This window comes from Dioscorea cayenensis, chromosome 14 (genome assembly GCF_009730915.1).
Source record: "Dioscorea cayenensis subsp. rotundata cultivar TDr96_F1 chromosome 14, TDr96_F1_v2_PseudoChromosome.rev07_lg8_w22 25.fasta, whole genome shotgun sequence".
Lineage (NCBI taxonomy): Eukaryota > Viridiplantae > Streptophyta > Magnoliopsida > Dioscoreales > Dioscoreaceae > Dioscorea > Dioscorea cayenensis.
Window position 1 is genome coordinate 20,733,163 of NC_052484.1, and position 8,607 is coordinate 20,741,769.

Sequence of the window (8,607 nt, forward strand, 5' to 3'; positions counted from 1 at the left end):
TCTATATATGTTGTGGTGCATAGATAGGGACACATGCAAAATATTAAATACATATTATATAATTTATAAGAGTGCATGTGCAGCTTCAAGCTTGTATTCATTCATGTATGCAAAATAAATAAACAAATAAATAAAAAGAGTGAGACCCCACATGAGCTTCTTTCATAGTAAGACAGAGGGCAAGCAAATGTAAGCTCTTCCATTGCAAGCTTTCAGCTGCTTCTTCCTTAACACTAAAAAGAGATGGGTATAAAAGGAAGGAAGGGAAACTCAACCTCCAAATTCTCAAACCAAACCACTTCTTTTCATTATTGAAAAACCACAAATATCAAATATCATACATGATGTTGCAATACACTGTTGAGCTCTTGTCTCAATCATCAACTCCTCCACCTGCACTAGTAGCATTCTGTCTCTGTAATTTGATTATAGCCATGCTCTTCTTCAGCAGCAGCAACATTAATGAATCTCCCAAGCTTTGTTCCTCTATTATTCCCATTGTTGAGGTGTCTAAGAAAGAACAAGCTAAAGAACAAGAAGATATTGTGACATTCACCCTTGAAGAAGAAGAGGAAGAAGATGGTGATGATGAATTGAAGAAGAGAGTGGAGGAGTACATTGAAAAGATGAACAGACTATGGAAGTCTGAAAATGGGCATCATAAATCGTTTTAATAGTTAATATTATTACTAACAAGACTGGAAGTAATTTTGAGAATTGTTTTGATGTACAAGTCTTGCTTTTTGAAATTAAATTAGAATGTTTAACTAGCATCATATTCATGATCCATAGCTTACTGTAACTCAAGCAGAGTGAATGGGAAAGTACCAACTTTATTTGAACCCATGTCTCTCTCTCTCTCACACACACACATAGTGACACACACACACACACTAGGGATATATATATATATCAATGAAGTGCATGATATGACTCCACCTCCCAATTTGATGTTAATTTCATAGGCTTATCATCTTGACACGTTAATCATAGTACTACATATATATGTTTCTGCATAATCAAACCACCAATGAGGGACTCTTAGAAACTATAAATCATACTAAATATTCTTCATCAATTTCTATTATATTATTTGTTTAAAAAGTACAATAGATTATTCTCAGGATTAAGCAAACACCAGAGATGATTTATTTAAAACACAAAACAAAAAGAAAATGAAACACTTATATTTATTAGAAAAATAACATGCTCTTAATCAACTAAACGTATATATCATACGGAACCATTGGATATACACCAAATGATAAACAAAGTTTATCTGAATCACTTATATTTATTATCTCACAGTTAACACACATACTTAATAATTTTAATGCGATACACCCATGCATACAATGTAGACTAGAATTTCTATGTTTATGGAGTGGGAGATGACGTGGGTGAAAAGCAAATCCTACGGCCCCTAAAACGGTAACAAACAGCATCAGAAAGCAGCAACCTGATCAGTAACTCCAACAGTATCATATTTCACTTGATCATCACCTACAAAAAGGAATCAAAAGATTGAAATAAGCTGCATATTATTATGAGTCTACGACATTAAACATAAATGAAAAAGAAAAAGAAATGTTATTCTTAAATATGGATCCTGAGTCCTGACTTTGTGTTGCTGTTGAGAGCTCTCTGGCATTGATCATAGGAAGGGTGAGGATGCTGATAATGGCTAGGAACATGATCACAAATTTAATTTTGTTTGAAGCCATCCTTCTTTCTACTCTCTTATTCTGTGTGTATGTGTGTGTGTTTCAATATGGATGGGCTTCAAGAAGGCAATTTATAAGGAAAAATGGAGAGGATGAGAAGGTACTCAACAATACGGATTCAAAATTTCAAAATGCAACTGCATACGTGACAGGGACTGATGATTAAAAAGTCTATGAAAAATTGATTATGAATAGGACATAATGTCATGCCTTGAAGAAAAATAGAGGGAGGGAAGGAAGAAAAAGAATTTTCTACTTTCAATCTGCTCTGTCTCTTTCATGGGAGTTCATCGCGTTGACATTTTTGAAATATAAACCGCATTTGAGATGGGAGAAATTATTTGATGAAGCGGAATTATATATATGCACCAACATTCGTAGATTCAAAAATTACGTCAGTTATTGCATTTCCATTCAACAGTTTTCATCATGTCTTTACCGACAAAAATATTATATTCTGTGCTACTGTATTTATGCATAGTGGCATAAATTTTAAATGAGCATACACCTTCTGAAAATATGCAAAGATTTGCATATTTTCAATGGGTTGTTAATGTTAGGGAATACAGTTGTATATACAACTGTATATCTATATTTGTATAGCTACCTTATTTATATAATTGTGTATCTATATATACCTTGTACATTGTAGGTTTTGTGTAATGAAAAATTGATTAATCTTTCCCACCTAACATGGTATCAGAGAGGTTTTTCTAAACCTAATTTTTCCGCGCGCCGTCCTCGATCCGCGTGTGTCGTCTCGATCCGCGCGCGCCGCCCTCAGCCGCCCAGCGTGCCTCGCCCGCCGCGCCCGGACGCCCGCCCTGCCCGCCGCCGTAGCCTAGGCGCCCAACTAGCGTCCCCAGCGCGCCGCCCTGCTGCCGTCCCTCGGCCCTCAGCGCACACTCATGTTGCCCTTGGCCACCGCGCCGCCCTCAGCCCGCGGTGTGTTTTCCATGGCCTCTGCCCATGTTTCTTATCTACAAAAGACGGACGTCATGCTCAATGGCAAGAATTATAAAGCACGGTCGTCCACTTTACGTGTGCTCCTTCGCGGACTTAATTTTTGGGGTCATGTTGATGGTACCCGTCCGCCTCCAGTTTCTTCTAGTGCCGCCTCTTCTGGCTCCTCTTTGTCTACAGTTACCAGCGTGTCCTCTTCCACGTCTACTGACTTGCTCAAGTGGACTGAGGATGATGCTCGTACCATTGCTATCATCTGTCAGTCCTGTGAGCTTCCTATTCGTTTGGCTGTTTGTGATCTTTCTACAGTCAAGGCGATTTGGGATCATCTGCGCGCACTCTATCTTCCTTCCAGTCAGGCGTTGCGCTATTCCTTATCTGAGACTCTCACATCTACCTACTCGGCGTGAGGGCGTCAGTCTCGATTTCTTTGTCGTGCTCGGTGATTTATGGCGTCGGTGTGATGAGATGACACCCTCTCCTTCTCCCGACTATGCCGGTGTCTTGCCATTGCTCGGGATCGTGATTATCTTCGCATTTATGAGTTTCTCATGCGTCTTCGCCTACGAGTTCGAGGCCGTTCGGGCTCGACTCATCTGACCGGGTTACACCTCCAGTCTACTAGTGATACTCTGGCATATGTGCTTGTTGAGGAGACTCGTCTTGGTCCTTAGATGTGGTTCCACCACTGCTGCTCCTCACTCCATTCTTCTTTCGCTCCGCAGCGAGAACCCGATCTGGACCATTGCTCCTTTAATGCCGTCTCTCGGTCTTAGCGCTCTGTCCAGTCCCTCTATCTCGGTCTCGGGGATCGGTTTTCTAGTGCATCTCCTCGACGGTCAGTTCGGTGTCATTACTGCCATGCTCCTGGCCATATTCGTATTGAGTGTCGCAAACTCCAGTGAGCTCGGATGACGACCTGACGACAGCACGGCCCCCACCCCACCCTCGGCTACTCAAAGTGAGTGCATTGTCTGCTGGCCGATTTCGACAACTTATTGGCGACTTTCCGAGTCGGATATCTCCTTCTTGACCCCGATGACTCACTCGGGATGCCTCCAGCGTCTCCACTCACCCATCGAGTCGCCTCAGCCCCCTACGGTATTTCTTACATCCCTCTTGGTTACTTGACTCGGGAGCTTCTTTTCATATGACCTATGATGCTACCCACCTTCACTCTCTTCATCCTTTTTTTCTTCCGATCTTCGTGTCATTATTGCTAATGGCACGACACTCCTAGTCCCTAGTCGTGGCTTTTTACACACCACTCATTTTCATATTCCGATGTTGCCTTTGTACCACGACTCTCCATGAACCTTATTTACGCTAGTCGACTCGCTTCTCTTGGCTATCTTGTTATTTTTGATGAGTTTGGTTATCGTGTGCGAGGGATCGTCTTACAGGGGACCCTCATTGGGTCGGCCATCACCATAGTGGGGTGTATGTGCTCGATCATCTTCAGTCTTCCATCCTCTTCTACATTACCGGTGACCTCTATTTATTGTTTTTCTCTTGTTCGTTTCCATCGTTGGCATCATCGGCTTGGCCATCCTAGTGGTTCTCGTCATCTTCTCTTATTCATCGAGGCGTTTTTAGGTCGTGTTTTTAGTTGATAATTCTCATTCTTGTTCGGGTTGTAAGCTTGGCAAACATGCTACAACTCCCGTATCCTTTCGAGTGTGTCTAGGTGCGGGTCTCCGTTTGAATTAGTTCATTCGGATGTTTGGGAGTCTGCCCTTTTTGTTTCCAAAGGTGGACATCGTTATTATGTTATTTTTTTGTTGATGATTTCTCTCGTTACACTTGGATTTATTTTATGCGTTCTCGTTCGAGGTTTTTTTAAAGGTTTATATTGATTTCTCTAATATGAGTGCGTGCCCAATTTTTACGCCACCATTCGTACTTTCGATTACGATTCGGAGGGAATATCTTTCTCATGAGTTTCAGTGAGGTTCTTGCCTCCCACGGCACTCTTCCTCGACTCTCTTGTCCACGGTGCCCATGCTCGGAATAGCCTTCTTTGAAAGGAAACATCGTCATATTCTTGAAACCACTCGTACTCTTCTCAATGCCTCCCATGTTCCCCCTCACTTTTGGGCTGAGGCTGTCTCTACTGTTGTTTACCTCATCAATCTTCAACCCTCTTCCTTTCTTCAGGGTTGTAGTCCAGAGGAATGTTTTTTCTCCAGCCCACCACGTTATTCTCATCTTCGTGTGTTTGGTTGTTTGTGTTATGTCCTCCTTATGTCTCGAGGCGGACTAAACTTTTACCCTCTCGATCTGTTCCTTGTGTCTTCCTTGGTTATAGTCTTGAGCACAAAGGCTATCGGTGTTATGATCCTGTTACACGTCGCCTAAGTATCTCGCGTGATGTCTCTTTTGTTGAGGATCGTCCTTTCTTTGTCCCTTCCCCTTCCTCTTCTTCTCACTCCTCTACTACATCGACGGTTGTTCAGTTTCTCATTGTGTCCTCACCACCTCCTCTGTCCCCACCTCCACCATATCTCATACATCCCTCTCCTCCATCTGATTTTCACCGTTGTTGATTGACCCTCCCATCCATGTTTCTATTCCCGCTCCTCCTCTTCTGGCGATCAGCCCCTCGGGCGCCAGCGGCTTCCTCGATGTGTTCCTGCGGATGATTCCCACCGCGTCGCTATCCTCTTACGTGATCGTCATCCCCGATCGCCTTAATCTTGCCTCTCGGCTTCTTGACCTACCTATTTCTCCCTCAATGGCCCTCCGAGTCATCTTCTTACTGAGAGTTTGTCAAAAATACAGGTGGCAAAGTGCTTATGTCTGCTGAGTTGGGCGCTCGAGCTCACCTCTACATGGGATTTGGTTCCCCTTCCTCCTGGTCTTTGTTCCCATTACGCAGAGTGGGTCTATAAAGTCAAGACTCGCTCGGCGGTTACGTAAGCGGTACAGAGGCTCGCCTTGTGGCTCGTAGTTTTCGATGGGAGGCGAGGGGACGAGATTATGATGAGACTTTTTGCTCCACATCGCTCATATGACTACCATTCGAGCTCTCATTGTTGTAGCTGTTGTTCGACGATGGTCCCTCTTTCAACTTGATGTGAAGAATGCTTTTCTTCACGGGGATCTTCTAGCGAGGAGGTTTACATGTTTCCTCCCCGGTTTTTCTTCTCCTTCGGTTTTGAGTGCATCACCTCGGAAGGCTTTCTATGGTCTCAAAGCAGGCTCCTCGGGTGCGGTTTTAAGCGTTCGATTCTCTTGTGGTTCTTCTTTGGTTTTTCGACCCTAGTCGCATGATCTCGCTTTGTTTGTGCACTCTTCCTCTCGTGGTCGGACTTTGTTGTTGCTTTATGTGGATGATATGATCATCACTGGTGATGATCACGCTTATGATAGTTTTTGTCAAGCATCAGCCCTGGACAACATTTCCGGATGAGTGATCTTGGTCGATTGAGCTATTTTTTTGGGCATTGAGGTCACTTCTACTTCTCTTGGTTTTCGGTTGTCGAGCGTTACACATCGATATCCTCGCGGGCAGCTCTCTCGACTCTTGTCTTTGTAACCACTCCTATGGAGCTACATCTTCAATTGCGTGCTGTTGAGGGGACTCCCTTATCTGATCCAACACGCTATCGTCACTTGGTTGGGAGTCTGGTCTATCTTACCCTCACTCGTCCAGACATTGCTTATGATGTGCATGTTTTGAGTCAGTTTGTTAGTGCACCTACTTCTGTTCACTATGCCCATCTTTTTGAGGCTTTTTGCGCTATCTTGAGGCGACTCCATCTCGAGGCCTTCTTTTTCTCGGCCGAGTTCTCCGGAGCTTCGTTCTTATTCGATGCTACTTGGGCTAGTGATCCAGTCGATCGTCGTTACATTCTTGGCTTCGTTTGTTCTTGGGCTCTTCTCTCATTGCTTGGAAGTCCAAGAAGCAAGCTGGTGTTCTCGGTCTAGCATGAGCGAGCTTCGCACTATGGCTACTCTGCTTTGAGGAGATTGTTTGGTTGCGTTGGCTTTTGCATGATCTTGGTGTTGTCTCGCATGCTCCTACTCCTCTACATTGTGACAACACCGGTGCCATTCAGATCACTTTGAATCCTGTCAAACATTCCATCTCCAAGCATATTGGTGTTGATGCTTTCTTCTTGCGTGATCAGTACAACAAAGGCATTCTGGCTCCCCAGTTTGTTCCTTCTGAGCGTCAGCTTGCGGATCTGTTTACTAAATCTCAGACATGGCCACAACATGATTTTCTCTTGTCCAAACTCTCGATGTTTGATCCCCCGTGAGTTTGGGGGGAGGGGGGTGTTAGGGAATACAACTGTGTATACAGCTGTATATCTATATTTGTATAGCTACCTTATTTATATAACTGTGTATCTATATATACCTTATACATTATAGGTTTTGTGTAATGAAAAATTGATTAATCTTTTCCACCTAACAGTTAAATGCCCCCACCCTGTTTTTTCTCCTTTCTTTTGAAAAAAAAAAAACCATTATAATAACTCCAAGTGTCAATCAATGTTGTCAAACCCGGACCGGCCCAGTCAATTCGATCGGAAAAAACCGGAAATCGACCATGAGGCCGGTCCGGCTACCTCTTTGACTCGTGTTGAAATAACCTGGGTAAAAATTGGGTGACTTGGTTGGTTAGCCCGGAAACCGGTCAATCCGGCTGGATCTACCAGATTAAGAAAAATATTTTAAAAAACTTTTTCTGTGATGCAAAAAAAGTGAGAGAGTGGCAGGAGGAAGTGAGGGAGAAGCTGGTGGCGAGAGGAGGTGATGGAGCGGCTGCGAGAGAAGAAAAAACGTAAAAAGAGAATGCTAGTAAGAGAGAGTGAGAAATAAAAAGTGTAGGCTTCTATTTATAATAAAATTAATAAAAATATTTTTTTTTACAATTTAAAAATTAAACATTGGCCTTAAAACCATTATATTTGAAATATAGTTGTAGGTAAGTACAGACACAAGTCCATACTCACAAGTTTTTTTAGTGTGATAATTTTAACATAAACTACTCATGTAAAAATTTTAAAATATTTTAATAAACTATTCTCTTCAATTGTCGGTGCCAGATTCCCATAAACATTTCTATCATGTTGGCAACTATCCTTGAGGGGTAAAAAGGAAATTATATATATATATACACACTCTAATAAGAATAGGATGAAAGTTCAAGGAGATGAATATTAGACCCGGAAAACAAGACACATTAGATATACTAATCAAGAGGAGAGGTTAACATTCCCTCATAAATTTGTCCCAAATTATTTATCTGCATAATTAATTTGCTAATTTTCAAATTTAATTTTATTAACCTGTCTAATTATACACTAAACCATTAGATTAGAAGATGGAAACATACTTCAAGGGGGCGTTCATTGCAGGGGATGTGGGAGAAAGTGGTCTGACTTCCCCCATTTCTTGTGTTCATTTTGTTAAAGTGGGGAAGTGATGTTTTCGTCATTTTCAACAGAAGTAGATTTTGAACTAAACCAACTTTAATATTTTTTTTATTGAAGCGGGGAAAGTGTGCCAATTTATTAAAAAACTCACTTTCTTTCACTTACAAAATTTTTTTAAACTCATAAAACTTCATGTAACACCTAAATCCTTTGGTTCTATTTTCATTATCTAACAAATAAACATAAGAAGTTCTGGAAGTGATATCACTCCCCACATTTTTTCCCACTTCCCGACTTTCCCCAGTTTGCGGTAAAATGAACGCCCCCAAGTTGTCAAAATTGGTACTGTGATTCTTAGAACAAGCTCTGAAAAAAATAGTATCCTCACAAATGTTCAATTTGTACCCATCTTAGCACATGACTTAATTTATATATAAAGTTAAAATATACAGAGTGCGTGTCCAGTTTCATGGTTGTATTCATTCATGTATGCAAAATAAATAAACAAATAAATAAAAAGAGTGAGACCCCAC

The 8,607-nt window shown here is 41.8% G+C and overlaps 1 long non-coding RNA gene across 1 annotated transcript; it reads right to left on the reverse strand.

Moving 5' to 3' along the window:
• Positions 1-1,265: 1,265 nt before the first annotated feature.
• LOC120276417 lies at positions 1,266-1,765 on the reverse strand. Its single transcript, XR_005541239.1, has 2 exons — positions 1,622-1,765; positions 1,266-1,503 (listed from the first exon to the last, which is right to left on the reverse strand). It is a non-coding gene; the product is annotated as an uncharacterized LOC120276417 (long non-coding RNA).
• Between the last annotated feature and the right edge of the window lie 6,842 nt (positions 1,766-8,607).